At 56.7% G+C, this 15,144-nt stretch overlaps 1 protein-coding gene across 1 annotated transcript in view; it reads left to right on the plus strand.

Moving 5' to 3' along the window:
• Positions 1–14,752: 14,752 nt before the first annotated feature.
• MID2 (midline 2) overlaps positions 14,753–15,144 on the plus strand; it is a 49,590-nt gene continuing 49,198 nt past the window's right edge. Inside the window, exon 1 of the mRNA XM_090150479.1 lies at positions 14,753–14,866. The gene's annotated coding sequence lies outside the window, so the exon portion shown is untranslated. The remainder of the gene's footprint in view (positions 14,867–15,144) is intronic.

The following is a 15,144-nucleotide window of genomic DNA, read 5'->3' on the forward strand; positions in this document are numbered from 1 at the left end:
GCACGATGCATCTGCTGCCCGATGTCACTGCAGGGACAGGGGACAGTGGGCTGCGAGGACGTGTGTGGCACAGTTGGACACAGGGGTGGCAGCCCCTGTTGCCATGTCCCTGTTGTCATCAGTGTGCCCCATGCTTGTGGCTCCTGCAGGACATCAGTGCGGGTACCACAACACTGACCCCAATGTCCCCAAGAGCTGGAGCCACGTGCCAAGGGACACAGACTGTGCACAGGGATGGTGCTTCCCAGAGCCACTCTGGTGTGGGGCACCTTGTGGGGCAGCAACGCCGGCGCTCAGCCCTTTGCATGGGCCCCCAGCTCCCCTTTTTCCCCCCATCACAGAGCGCTGACCCCCAAGCTGTGTTTCCCCGTGGCTGCCCCACAGCGGGTGGCTCTGGGGACGGCTGCTTGCTGCCAGCCCCACAGCTGCCACTTGCATAACGGTGAGTCACGCCGCATGCTGCGCGTGCCTTCCGCGCTGTGCAACGCTCCAGCAAACAAATCCCTCCGAGTGCCCGGCGGGGCCCTGGTGCAGGATGGGGGATGGATTCCTTGGGGTGTGCCATGGGCTGCTCGTCAAGTCCGTGGTTGCAATTAGACGCATTGTGCCGTCGTGCTAATTGCTTTCCTCCGAGATGGAGTGGAGGTGGCGACTCACCCTGCAGGGGTTGCTCCTCTTCCCGTGCTCAGAATGATTCAAAATGATCAGCTTGCTTTCTTTCTGGCCTTCGTTCCCAGCCTGTGCTGTTTCCCTGTGCACAGTGCCACCCTCCCACCTGCTGTAGGAATGTCACCGCGTCCCCTCCCTGGGTTGCAGGAACCCAACAGGGTGTGTGGGATGTGCCGGAGGAGGGATGGTGTGGGGCATCAATGGGGCAGGATGTGGGGCACGATGTGGTACACTGTGAGTGTGGTAGGGGTGTGGGGAAGATGGGGTGATGGAAGTGACATGCGGGATGGAATGATGGAGGGGCATGGTGGGGATGCAGAATGGGACATGGTGGAGAAATGATGTGGGTGGGGTGCAGGAGGGGATGTGGTGGGAGTGCAGGAGGGGATGTGGTGGAGGCAGTGGGGATGGGGAGGATGGAGGGGACATGGTGAGGATGGGGATGATGGAAGGGACATGGTGGGCATGGTGCAGGGGACACGATGGGGACATGGTGGTTGGAGGAGGTTGGTGGCCTTGCCTGGGGCATAGGGGGTTGGAACTTGATAATCCTTAGGGTCCCTTTCAACCCAAGCCATTCTATGATTTTGTGATTCTATGTTGGGGATGGGATGATGGAGGGGACACTGTGGGGCCACAGGAGGGGACATGTGGAGTCATAGTGGGGATGGGGTGATGCAGGGGACATGATGGGGATGGGGATGCAGTGGGCATGGTGCATGAGAAATGCTGGGGACACAGTGGGGCTGCACCTCCCACGCCCCCAGCACAGCACAGCAGGCGGTGGGGACACATGGTGGCACTTCCCCTCCTCATCCTCTCCTCTCCGTGAGGCTCCTCTGTGCTCAGGCAGTCGCAGTGGGTACCCAGAGCATCACTGTGGTGGCATTTGGGAGAACACCCACACGGCCAGCAGGAGCTCCTGGGGTTCTGCCGGCTGCCGCTCCATCCCCACGAAGCCCCTGCCCCGGGGGTGGCTCCTTCCCCTTCCTATCGGAAGTTGGATATATCGAGAAGGCAGAAAGGCAGCGCCGTGGTGATGGCTCCTAATTCCGTCTCTAATTAGCAGCGATGCCGCTCCGCCCGGCTGCGTGCTGCTCTCACTGCCCCCCCCCCCCCCCCCCCCCGACGCGCTCACTTCAGTGACCGCAGAGATTAGGGCTTTATTAAGACGTATGAAGTCGCATTACGCTCAATTGAGTGCGGAAACTCGTTTAATTGGGCTGAACGCTCGCCCGGTCGGTGCCAAAACCAACGGGCAGAGCGTCGGTCGTGCAGAGATTTGCTACGGCCGTTGTGGGCGGCCGGGACAGCCGTGAGCACGTGCACCCTGCATGGCACCGCCACGTGCATGCGTGCACAGCCACGTGCACCACTTGCACACCCACCCGCAGGGTGCCACGCCCGTGCTCCCTTGCACGCTCCCTTGCACGCCCGTGTGCGCACATACACAAAGGCGCAGAGACGGGCGCGCTCACAGCCCCCCCAGCTGCACGCGCGTGTGCGCGCTCACACCTACGCGCACGCACACCCACACCTGTGCCTGCAGCAGCCGCTGGGTGGCAGCAAGGCCCCGGCGCTGGCACTGCTGGCACTTCGCTAGGAGGGAAAGGTTGGTGCGCGCAGGGTTCGCGCACGGCCCCAAAATGCCTCCGAGGAACGCAGCGCACGGGTGCGGGCGCAGCGCGGTAGGCGTAGAACAGCCCGGCGCAGAGCAGGCAGGGAGCAGCGGGGCACGCAGAGCTGCTCGGCACAACGCTGGGGTGCGGTGGGAATAAGAAAACCGTCACAGATAGTTTACGGTTGAGACAAAAGTCGGGGGTGGTTGTAGGTTTGATGTAATGGTGATGAACTTGCTGCTGTGCCGTGCAGGTGGAACGATGCACATTGGGTCCCAGCGCGCGGCTGCAGAGCCGTTGTTGGGTTTAAAGCCCCCAGCGTGGCCATGGGGCTGTGAGGTGGGGCTGCACCTCTCTGCTGTGTGCTCCACGTGCCCAACCCAGGAGAAAGGTGGGAGGCCCTGGGATGGGAGTGGTTGGATGCACTGCTGAGCCCCCCCAGGCTCTCTAGGGACACCCCTGGTGCCACACGGGGACAGCGCAGAGCTGGGGATGCGGTGACAGCTCCCTGCGCCCCAACCCCTCCAGCTTGGTTCCAGCACAGCTTTTAATTAAATCTTCATGAAACACCCATTTGAGATGCTTAATTTCAAGTGAGAGCTAATTAATTTTATGGGCCTTGGCCGAGTCTGCGTTATTTCTGAACTGGTGCCCAGGATGGGGCGGTCAGAACGCAGTGCCGACGCTCAGGAGCTGCTGGATGCTTGTGTCTGGGAATGCTGCAGGTCAGTGTGTGGGGCTCCCCTGGGCCCCCCAGCATTGCTCCCCACCTTCGGACGCTCAGTGTGGGGTCAGACAGTGGCAGCGTAAGCTTTGGATCCTACACCTGTTGCACCCATGCCAAAGCACTGGGTCCATTCCACACTCATGTCCCTACTCCTCAGGTGTTTGCTACCCCATTTTGGAGCAGAATGGTGGCCAAATCTTTGCTTTCCAGTGATGGCATCTGGAGCTGGGGCAGCTTGGCTGTTCCTTTGGAATTCTGCTGGTGTTGCTCAACGCAACCCCAGTGTTCACCACTCAAAGGGACGCAGCCAAGCACGGGGATGGAGCCATCCCATGGCTGCTCCTGGTGGGACAGGATCCCAATGCAGGGCACTGCTTTGGCTGGAGCAGCCCCAGCTTCCCTCCCCAGAGCCCAGCAGACCTACAGGCTCCTGCTGCACTGCTGCCCGTAAAGGGCTCAGTATTAAACCCTGATTGAAAACATGAATCACCCCTCTAATTAAACAGAGCTGCTCTGTGCCAGGAAATCTCTCCCTGTCAGGATATTTGTTTTCAAAGGGGAATAAATCTCGGGCAAGGCTGAAGATTGGCTCCCGGACCCTTTATCGCGGAGCGGCGGTGATTAATCCTGCGCACCAGGGACGGAATAAAATTAATAATAAATATGTATTTATAAGCTGCAGCAAGGCTGCAAGTGCCCAAACACCCCCAAGAGCAGCGTTATCGTGCTGTAACCAAGCTTGCTTTGCCTTGCACCCCACAGCTGTTGTAGGATCAGCCCTCCCTGGGTGCACAGTACCCACAGGGGCACCCACAGCCTCTGCATCCCATAGCAGCTCTCCTGGCTTTGCTGGGGAGGGGGAATGTGAGGAATATTGCAGCGTTCCAATTAATTGCAAGTGCGAGGGCTGCGTGTATGAATCTTTAATTAGCTACATCCCTCATGAATATGCACGGTATGCAAATGGCAGAAGGAAGGAGCCGGGAGTGGAGCGGGGGTGTGAAGGCAGAGCTGGAGCCGGCAGCACCCGTATGGGGGACCTATGGGAGCAGGGCTGAAGGAGCCAATGGGCCTCAGCTCGTCCCACTGATCTCAGCATTGCTCAGGTTGGATGGGCTCGCTCTCTCAGATGCCACTCCTTTCATTATTTTTGACAGCTCATCTCATTTGTACGCAGTTTCCCAGTGCCGAATATCTGCACACCGGGTTCGTTTGCCTTGCGCTCTGCTGTGAGAACAGTAATTGCACTGCAGTCCCTATTGAAGGACCTCCAAACAAGCCCAGAGCGACAGCTTTCCTGGGGGGTTTTGGACAAGTTTCTCCAGGCATCATCATTTGTGTCTGAGGACGTTATCTCTGCATCTCCCTCCGCCTGTCGGTGCTGACAGGGCGCCCTCAGATCTGGGTGCAGGAGCTGAAGCCTGATGCTGTCATTCCCCACCTGACATTTGCTGCTCCTCTCATCCCAGCTAACTGCTCCCCACCACCACCACGGCTGGGGGCCTTCCCCTGCGGGCAGGCAGACCTGCCTTGCTTTGCCCTGCTCACATGTTCTGTGGACAGAAGGAGATACTTGGTGCCTCGGTGCACAGCACATCTCCATATCCCATTGCAGCTTGAGACAGAGAGGTGCTGTGAGATGCTGCTCTTACTCCAGCACCTCCTGGAGTGTAGCTCTCTTGAAAGACTGGAGTGAGCAGGGCTTGCTGACACGTGGGCTCCATCCTAGAACCACCTGTGAGGGTGAGGACACAATGAGCACAGCCCAATCAGCAAGGCAAAGCACACCTGAACCCCCTGTGTTCCCAGTTAGCTGCTACAGCTGGCGTCTGAGCTCGTCTGTATGATCAGCAACGCCTGCCTAGTGTTGCTGGTAACCAGGACAGCCCAATACAGAGCAGAAGTGAGCAGTGTGAGATGGGAGTTACTGCTGCCCACCCCTGGGAGCAGATGCATTGGTTCTGAGGCTGCAGCTCAGCAAGTGGGATGGAACTTGGGGAGGTCACCTTGTCCCCAGCAGTGGTGGGGTCACCTGGAGGTGTTGAGAGCTGTGGGGACGTGGCACAGAGGGGTGTGATGATGGGCATGGTGGGGTGTGCTGAACTGAACTGAGTGGGCTTTTCCAGCTGGAATGATTCTATGGCTGATGGAGTTTGTCCAAGAGCTGAAGAGCTGTGCACGTGGGGCTGGGGCACACAGCACCATCCAAATACACTATCTGCAGCCTCAGTATGTTTGCAGCATGGATGGGAAATGAAAAGGGCAACCCTGGCCCCCAGCAGCACTGTGCCATCCTGCGAATGTCTTCCAGACCTTTTGTTCTGATCAGGGCTGAGTGCTGCAGCAGGGCAAGGTGGGCTGTGTGCAGATAGCGAGCACTGCGCTGTTTGCTGGGCAGCAGGGGGCAGAAGTGTCCCAGGGGCAGACTTGAGCAGGCATACCCTGCAGCATCCCATCTGCTTCCTTATAGAGGGTCCCAGCAGCTGGGATTGCCATGGCGTTGTCATGGGATGGTCATGTCCTCACGTAGAGGAGAGGGGACAGCACCCAAAATGCCCCTCAGCCATCGCATGCTCTGCACTGCTGTGGGTTTGTTGGAGCTGTGAGCCAGCTGGGTGCTTCCCAAACTGGGCAAACTGGGAATGAGTCCCCCACCACATCCCTGTGCTCCTTCTGGCCATGGGATTTTGCAAAGCTAAACAAGAGGAGGGTAACCAAGCCCTCCCATGGGTGCTGATGTGCCACATATATGCATGGTGATGGGAGCTTTCTGGGCACGCATGGCTGAGGTTGGCACCACTTCCCCCTCCTGCTCCTTGCAAATGCACTTACTGAGCTCTCAGGAGGGCTCAACATGTTTCCAACCTGTTAACGAGGACTTTTTCCCCTGCTGCAGTTTAAAACTCCATCCTTTTGCAATCAGCAGCAGAGGCATTGCTGCTGTGGGCTGCCTGAGGTGTTCCCCAAGTGCAGACCTCACTCTGCACCCCACAAAAGCAGCAAACTGCAGAACCCTCATCCCAGAGCACTGTGGGGATTCATTGCAGGGATTGACACACCGTGGCACAGAGCAAGCCTCCTTTTCATGCTTTATTTTGTAGAGAAAAACGCACTGGCAGCACCAGGAAGGTGTTTAATTGCGCCCCGTGACTGCAAGTTTTATAACCCCAAATCGGGATGTAGTGTATTTAATTCAATTAAGTGCTATAAACCTCCCGTTATCCCCATCAGATGTTAACGAACCCTGGAACGTACAGCCTGCTTGATTTGCAGCTCCTGCAGCACCGAGCTGCCATCATTTATACGTTTCTCAGCTGTTTCCAAACAGAACAGATTTTTATTACTCTTTGGCCACCTGCCCAGAATTGGTTACAATTTGGGGAGGGGGGAATGAGAAAACAGAAATTCCTCTTTCTCTTCTTCTCCCCTCTGCTACAAAGGGACTCCAAACAGTGTGGAAAATGAACCAATTGCCACAGCAAACCAAATGAGGGTGAGCTGCTGGAGGAGCCCAACGAACCAACACCATCAGACCCCTCCAAGTGCGGCGGTGCTGCATCCAAAGATGCTGGGAGTCTCGTGTGCCACCCGCCAGGGAGCAGCTCTTCCATGGGGCTGGAGATGGGCAGGAGTGCTGCAAGAATATGGCAGGGGATGTGGTGAAGGACAAACCCTACAGAAGACTGAGAGGTGTCCGGGACCTTGAAGAAGTCTCCTGGTCCTTTGTGCAGAGGAACGCGGCCCCAGGTGCGCAGAGCGGCTGTGCGCCAGCTAGGCATCAGAGCTGTGCTGCTCCTCCAAAGCACAACGCTTTGCTCGCACTGCCTGAAGACACCGCCGTCCTCATCATCTAATGCGGTTATTTCAGACTTTTTTTTTGCCTTTTTTTTTTTTTTTTTTCTTCTGGATGATGCTTTGAGTCCAGCCTGCTCCATCTCCAGGCCGAGCGTTGTCACGCAATGCGTTCCCAGCGCAGAGCAGAGCTGCCAGGGGAGGATCAGGGCTGGAGGGAGAAGATGCAAAAGTTGGAAGATGATTTCCTATGCGAGCTCTTTGCTTTCTTTTTGTTTTCAGCCTCCCCGAGGCTTTTCAGCTTACAAATCTGTGTGCTCTGCTGGCAGCCGTGCTGACCGGCGCTGTCACATCGATGCTGCACATCGCGCCGCGTCCTGCTGACAGCAGCCATCCCATTCCAGCCTACTTTGGGGACATCTCCTACATAGCAGCTGAGTGTGCTGGATGGGAACGTCGAGGACTGCTGGGAGCAGATGGGTTTTGTCCTCAGGTCTGGGCTAGGAATAGTGCTGTGGAGTGAAATGCTTTGGCAGAGCTCAGTGAGGAGCACGGGATGCGCTGAGCAGAAGAAGGAGCAGCAGGGAGCACAGCTCTGCTGACACTCTGCCCTTCTCCCCACCTGAAGCTCTCAGGTCTTTCCATGCTGTTACTGTGCGGCTTCCCAACCCCTGTGCCCCACTGTGCCACTATGTGGGGCCATTTCTCTATGCCCCAGCAGCTCTGTGCCCCAACAGAGCCCTTCTGTGGGCATCCTTCATCAAACAGAAGAGGTTTCAAAGTGCTGCTCCTCTGTCCAAGGATGAAAAAGCCTCGCTGCCTGCTCTCTCCCCAGCAATTAACTGCCGAACCCACTCATGCTTCAGTGAGTTCTCCTCATTTGAAGTGCACATGGCTCAGTGCTGGGGGCTGGCTAGCAATGAGAGCATCCTAACACCACCCAAACCACTGCCTGAAGGCTCTTGGAAGGGACTTGTTGCCATTTGTCCTGCCCATCGCTCCCTAAGGAGACAGAGAATGGAGCCGTGCCCAAGAGTGTACCATAGGAAATTGGCCTATGGAGCAGGAGGCAGCCATGGCACCGTCACATCCATCTGTGGAAGGAGAAAGGAGAAATCAGCAGCATATCCTGCTGGCTGCAGAGCTTCCCATCAGGGTTTTCTCGAAGCTGCCGAGCGCATGAAGGTGTCACCAAGTGGGCAACGTGTGTGGCAGATGGTGGGAGCCCTGGGTCGCAAGCTGTCATGGCTTCCTGAAGTGGGAAAAGAAAATATTTTTGCTTTTGCAAGTAGTTTCACACCTCGTGAAGGAAATCAGCAGGCGGGACGGGAGAGCAGGGCACGTCCACCTGGGAGCTGTTGGTTGTAATCCCAGCTCCACTGATCAGCCCCAAAAATCTGCTAGCTCTGAAGGTAGCATTAAATCAGGGTTTTTGTTTTGTTTTGTTTTTTTAAGAAAATAGAAAGGAATGGGCAATGTGCACACCCAAACCCAAAGCCGTGTTGGTAGCATGGCTTCTGTTGGCACCAAGATCCTTTGCACCCCTCCATTCAGGGATGCTCAGGGGCAGTGTGTGAGCTCCCACATCTTTTCCCTTTTTGCTCTGCAGAGATTTCACCCCCGAGATGCTGCAGCTAAAGGGCATCAGCAGCATTCCCAACAGCAACTGCAGCTCGCGGGCATTCATTGCCACGTGGCCAGCACGAGCCACCCGCACCACCTGCCCCACGCGTTTCCTCATGGTCCCTTCTAGAGGCCAACTGCTATTTATGGCTTTATCACAGACACGGGAACATTTGGGCTCGCTCCTCCATGCAAGCAAAACCCAAAGTTTTCTTTTAATCTCTCTGTGCAGAACGAATGCTGGCTCACCGCTCTATTTTTAGCTTCCCTGTAACGAGCGGCGAGAGGAGCAGCATGTTGATGAAGAGGGTTATTGCATGGCACTTCCCAGCATCTCTGTGCTTGGGGGGCTGCAGCTGCTGCTTTCCACCTCACCACCGCCCTGCCAGCTCAGGGCTGCCAAAGGGGCTGGGGAGGCATTGAGATCTGTTGGTTCCCAGCAGTGGGGTCTTTTGGGGCAGAGAGAGCCCACCGTGGTAGGATATTGGTGGGTACATTTGGTTTCTCTTTGGCTTTAGAATCATGGAGTTGTTAAGGTTGGAGAAGACCTCTCAGATCACCATGACCAACCCATCCTTGTTGTGCCCACTGACCGCATCCCTCAGTGCCACCATGTGCTGTTGCTTTGACTTGGAGGATTGAGCCCATGATATGAAATTCCTAATGGGAGAGTGAAGAGGAGCCCAAGGATGGGAAGGAGGCACTCCGTGCCACAGTGTTGGCAATTGTCCTGGAGGGAGATGAGGAGGCCTGTGTGCAAGGAAGGGCAGCATTCTTTGTGATGTGCTGACCCAGATACATGAAATAACATGGTCCTTGGCAAAGCACGGGGGGGATTTTGCATTCATCAGAAACCCAGTTCACAAACAGATGCACAAGGACACAACCGAATCCAAGTTCCGGAGCCACCAAAGCCACCGTCCCTGTTCCACCAGCAGCCACCTCCATCCAAGTCCTGATGCAATGGGTCCCAGTTGAACGCCTCATCTCCTCACTGCCATGGGCTTGTGCCACACCACACTGCCAAGGCTGTGCTGAATCCCACTGGGAATGATGGCAACGTGGCACACTGTGGATTTCTCCTCCAGTGCTCTGCGTTAGCTGAAGCCTAGACAAGTCTGCTGGGTGCTTTCCCTGTGCCCCAAGGCTGCCAGCATGGCCCTGGCAGCAGGGAGGTCTCTGATCCCCGTGCCATGTGTAGGACATGTTGGGACAGAGCCTGTCTGGCTGCTGTAGGGCTCCGGGTTCCTGGGCACAGCCTCATGTCCCCACCCTATAGTGGGAAACGTGGGCAGCCAGCAGTGAGCACGCAGCGTGCAAAACATGAGCCAGGGAATATCGGGGAAGCCAGGCCAAGAGCAGTGTGGGATGTGAGAGGAATTTGTGTTCCCACCCACAGCTCGCAGCCTGCTGCAGCAGGGATGTCCTGGGTTTTTCCTTCCACGGCTGATCCCAGGGCAGCTTCATGGAGCTCTGTGTCCTGTCCAGGGGGCAGAGGTTTGCCTGGTGTTCTCCTGGAAGACCATCACAAGGAGGTGAGAGCACCTTGCCTGGGGATAGGGGCAGGCAGAGGGCACGCTCCTATAGAATGATAAAATCACAGAATCAGTAAGGTTGGAAAGAGCACTGAGGTCATCTGGTCCAACCACCAACCCGCCCCACCATGCCCATGGTCACCAGCATCTCCAGCAGCAAACTGGGTGGCTGCCAGTCCAATGGGGACCTGCTTGAGAGGTGGGGCACACAGTGCATGCAACCAGGGCAGGGCAGGACGAGGAGGAAATGAGCAGCCCCAAAACTTGTGCGCCCTTAGGGATCATCACCCAGCTGTCCCCAAGGCGTTCCTCAACACAGTGTGAAGATGTGGGGCTATGCTTGATCCTGCTCAGGATCAGGGCTCAGGAAGGAGCATCCTATGGGGGTCCTGCATCTCTTGGAGCTGTGACAGCTGGAAACCACTGGGATGGTTAACATGGGGACTTTTGGAGGAGCACTGCTTTGTTGAAGCCATGCAAAGGTGCAGCTGAGTGCACACCTGCCCATGCAGGGCTGAGCTGGGCTGAGCTCCCCAGGGGCACCGCTGCCTTAATCTGGAGTGAAAAGGTCGAGGCTTGCTGGGCTCCATTTTTCGCCCTGTCCTCTCCCGACCCACAGCAGCGCTCTGTAGAGAGAGAGGAAAACCTTTTGTAGAGCAAGAAGCCCCAGGAGCTCCCCATCCCCAATTGTCCCATAGAGCTCAGCCTGAGCCACTTGCATTGGCCTGTCCAAATAATTCCACTTTCCCCTTTAAAACTTTTCATCATTTCTCCCTTCCTCGATGAGTTGATGTCAACCTTCCCCTGTAGGCAGGTTTGGACTTTTCATAGAACCATAGAAAACAATTGTAGAATCCTTATTAGAGTTGGAAGGGATCTTTTCTTTCTAACCAGGCGAATCAATTAGTGCTCACAGGCAGTCACTAATAACCAGCACGCTCACGTTGCCCTCTGGCTGACCAGCTTGAGGTTGATGCTGGGCACTGGGCAGCATGTTTGAGAGCTGGAAGAATGAAGCACAACCATGTGGTTGCTAACTGGGGCCAGTGCCAAGCAGGTGCTGGCAGCTGGAGGCACACAGTGTGCGCATCCATGGTGCACAGGGCTGGGATGTGCCTGAATGCAGCCATGGGGATGCAAAGCAGAAAGCAAGATGCTCCAGCACTGCAAAGCATGAGCAGAAGAGCACTGCTCCAATATGGGACCCATTGGAAATGGAGTTTGCAGGGAGTGCTCCAGCAGGCGCCTGCATGCCGGGTGCCAGTCCTGCTGCAGCACCCACAGGCAGCGCTAATTGGCATGGAAAGCACTGCTGATTGCTAATGGCTCCGGCTCAGATTTCACCCTCGAGGAGCCCAAAGAGTTTTCTGGGTGGGGTGTTGGAGTGCTGTTGGTGTTGGCCTCGTTTGGCTCTCTTTTAGGTTGGGAATGAAGCTCCCGCAGACGGCGGTGGGACGGAGCCGGGCGGCTGAGCTGCTCCGTGTGCACGGAGGTGTTTTTGGGGCTTGGGTTCTTTTTGGGATGCACGAGGGGCTGGCTGTGCAGACAGCATCCTTGTGTCTCCCAGCAGCAGCACTCTAGGGAAAGATGTCCCAACTCCAGATATTGCTGTGCAAAGGGAATTAAGAGCTCTCAGCATCGCTTCTTCCTCACTGTGTTTCCCGTAAAGGGAGGATCCTTCCTCCTGCAGCTGCTCTCCCAGCACTGATCCGTGTTCCTGCAGGCACTGGGCTCCTCGGGGTGCTCTGGGATGCTGAGGATTTTGGTGCCTTGGGATGTTAAACTCCTCATTGGGCACTGATGGGAGCCAGAAGAAGCAGGCTGATGTGGTCCCACAGGCAGCTTCCAGGCAGCGAAACTCCCGTGGGCTGTGAGATGAGGTTGGTTTCTGAGCCTGGGATGGGCTGGGGCAGCACTGAGCTCACCCCACACCGCGCTGTCCGGCTCCATGGAAGCTCCCCCAAAGCACTTTGGTTGGGGCTCATGGGATGCCTGCCTCGCCCACCGGGTGCAGGGAAAGAAGATAAGGCTTCAAACCAGCTTTGATGCTGCAGATAGAGGGTGTGAGAAAGTCCTGCAAGCACAATGCCACACTGATGGGTGACCATTGAGGCAGCATTGCCCACCCCAACATGAGGAGGAGCCCCAAAAATCCCCTGTATGCATCATCCCATGCAGTCTGGGCTCTTTGCCTCCACCAGTGCCAGCAGCACTGCCACCATATGGGCTGGCTGTACGAGGACATAAATGCCACCAGGCTCCTGGGAGCACTGGGCAGGGAGTGGGGAGGGCAATTTTCAGCACCCCATTAGGATTTGGTTTCCCCACATTTCCTGCAGAGCTGCAGCTCTGCTATGCAGTCGGTGGCACCCAGGCATCCTGGGGTCACAGTAGAGAGCTCTTCTTTTTGCCATCAGCATCCCTGCACCGTGCTGTGCTCCTGCAGAACATGGAACAAACCCTTGTGTTGGGTTCAGGGCAGTCCTGGAAAACACACTTTAAAATCCTAATCTCGGTATCCCTGTGCTCCTCTGACCCACTCAGCACCACATGATCCACACTGCAAATCACCTGCATCACAAATAATTACAGCCCAGCGCTAATAAGCGAGCAAGAAACCCATAATTATCCACAGAAGTTATTTGATGATTATTATTTTATTTTAATTAAGAAAGAGAAAGAGAGAAAGAAAGAGAGAGAGAAAGAAAGAGAGAAAGAAACACCCCAAACCCACAGGACCTCCATGGTGACTCGGGGGGGAGGGGGGAATGAGAGGGGATGGGGCTGGACCCCAGCGGTGGGGCAGGGCTGCAGTAAGGCAGGGCTGCAGCACAGCCCTTGGTGTAGGGGATGTGGGGCTGTTTCTTCTCAGCAGCTCAGAGCAGCTCAGATGTCCACTGCAGCCTTTCTACTGTCCTCTGCCCAGCGCTGGGATGCTGAAGGATGGTGATGTGGAGACCCACAGCATCCCTTGGGTGGAAGAGTTAATTACCCTTGTAATGAGCAGCATGTGCTCTGTCTTAGGGAGGGAAGGAAGATGGAAGGAAGGAAAGGAAAAGATAAGTGTTTTGAGGTGATGGGGGAGAAGTGCAGGTCTTCAGCGCTCTGGGAGTGATGTGACTGATTTATTCTAAGTCAGACTCAGGTCTTACTGAATACGTGTGATTTGTTCCATTATTAACAGCTGGGTGTGCTTTACCTGCTGGTACCTGAGGTTGAAACCAGTGGGAGATGTGAGTAAATGCAGAAGGGCTGTTCAGAGTGAGCTGGGAAGGGTGGGAATGTTTCTGTAAGGTCAGGGTAGGTCTTGTGGGGCTGTTGTGGCTGCTGCAAGCCAGTTTCTCTTTTGCAAGGCACAGGGATTGCCCTGCAGCATCCTGAAAGGCAGCGTGGTGTGCTGCAGGAGCACAGGGCTGGGGAGTGTGGGTGCAGTGAGAGGGGTCTCGAGGGCATTGCAGCCCTCCACCAGACATAGCACCGTGTGCTGCTCCCTCAGGGGGGCTGTAGGGTCCCAGCTGCTGCAGGCTCTCCAAAAGCTGCTCCCCATACCAACAGAATTGAGCATTTCCCTCCTGTGGAAGACAGCAGGATGGGGTCACACACAGGCACGATGCTGCCAATGCAGCCTGTTGCCTCTCTTGTTAGAGCTGTGCACAGGGATGTACACCTGCTTCGGATGCTGATGGTGAAATGGAAGCGCATGGCTGAGCCGCCAAACCCCAAAGAGGCGTTGGGCAATGGGTGCTGAGCCAGCACAGCCTGTTCTGGCTGTTCCACGGTTTGCTCAGCATGGGAAATTGGGATCAGGCTGTGAAATTCCAGAGCTCAACATGAGGTGGTGCAAAGCATCCGCTTCCCGTCCCTGAGCAGCAGCAAAGGAGAGAGCGAAAACCGGCGGGTGAGGGAGGTGCTGGGGAGACCTGGAAAGCACGAAGCCACCAAAACACAAAAAGAAAAGGTGATGATAACCATGCAGGGGGATTCATCTGTCCCTGCTCATCTCTAGAGCTGTTTTGGAAGAGGGATTCAGATGTTAAAAGGATTGGTTTTTTGTATTTTTTCCATCATAAGAAGAGATGTCAGAGGGCGAGTCGTGCTTTAGAGCTCTGGTAGTTACAGAGCTCCCCAGGCGTCCGGTGTGACTGAAGCATCTTCATTTCCCATCGGTGGGATGTGGATGTTAATGCACGCCGGGACCTCCCCCCCCCCCGGTCCCAACACCGTGCTGGGTGTGAAAAGCAAGGAACCTCCTGACCCAAATGGACCGACATGGGAAGGGTGCTCCGAAACACCCAGACGTGGGGCAGCCGGAGGTGATCTCCCCACCCCTAAGGAATGTGACTGACTGTGTTGACACGGAGCTGCCCTGCTTGCTCCACGCAGTGCCACTCGGTGCCTGCTGGCCCAGGGTCACCTCTGCCACCCGCAGTTCGGCGCAGGGCCCGGGTTGGGGTCACCGCCGGCGAGGCAGCATTCCCATAGGAAACTGGGTTGGGGGGCGGGCACGGGGGTCCAATGGGGCTGCTTGCTTTCTGCATGGATATATGCAATAAAGGCTTATGCGGCTCGGCCGCAACCAGGAAAACCATCCTCGGTGAGCGGTGCTGGAGAGGATTTGAGACGCGGATGGGGCGCGCGGTCGTTTTACAACCCCCTCCCCCCCAACTCCGTTTCCCAGCCCTATGGGGGCGGTCGGGCCCGGCCCGGCTCGGCCTCACCTGGAGCGGGCGGGGCGGTGGGGGTGGCGGGGCGGGCAGCAGTTCGGTCCCGCCTCTCCCCCCCCCAACCCCCCCCCGCCCCGCAGCTCCGCCGCCGCCCGCCCGCGCCGCCGCCGTCTCCCCCGCACCGCCGCCGCCTCCAAGATGCCCGGGCAGCGGTGGGGAGGCTGCCGCAGCCCGCTGGTAAGGGGAAGGGGGCACCGAGATCGCGTGGGGGGGCACTGCGGGGAAAAAAAAAAAAAAAGGAAGGGGGGGTTCAACCCCGCCCTGAGGTTTTTTAGGGGTTCTTGTAGGGTCTATGGGGCTCCGCCATCCGGTTGTAGGGCGGGCGGCTCCGTGTTTCCGTGCCGGCCCTTTTCCCCCGGAACGGTCCCGCTGCCTTTTCTAATTTAATTTCATATTTAGGGGGGAGGAGGGGATGCCGGTTTTTCCCCGCAGCCGTTCCGCGGGGTTCGGCCGTG

This window comes from Phasianus colchicus, chromosome 14, assembly GCF_987193195.1.
Source record: "Phasianus colchicus chromosome 14, bPhaCol1.hap1.1, whole genome shotgun sequence".
NCBI classification, from domain to species: domain Eukaryota; kingdom Metazoa; phylum Chordata; class Aves; order Galliformes; family Phasianidae; genus Phasianus; species Phasianus colchicus.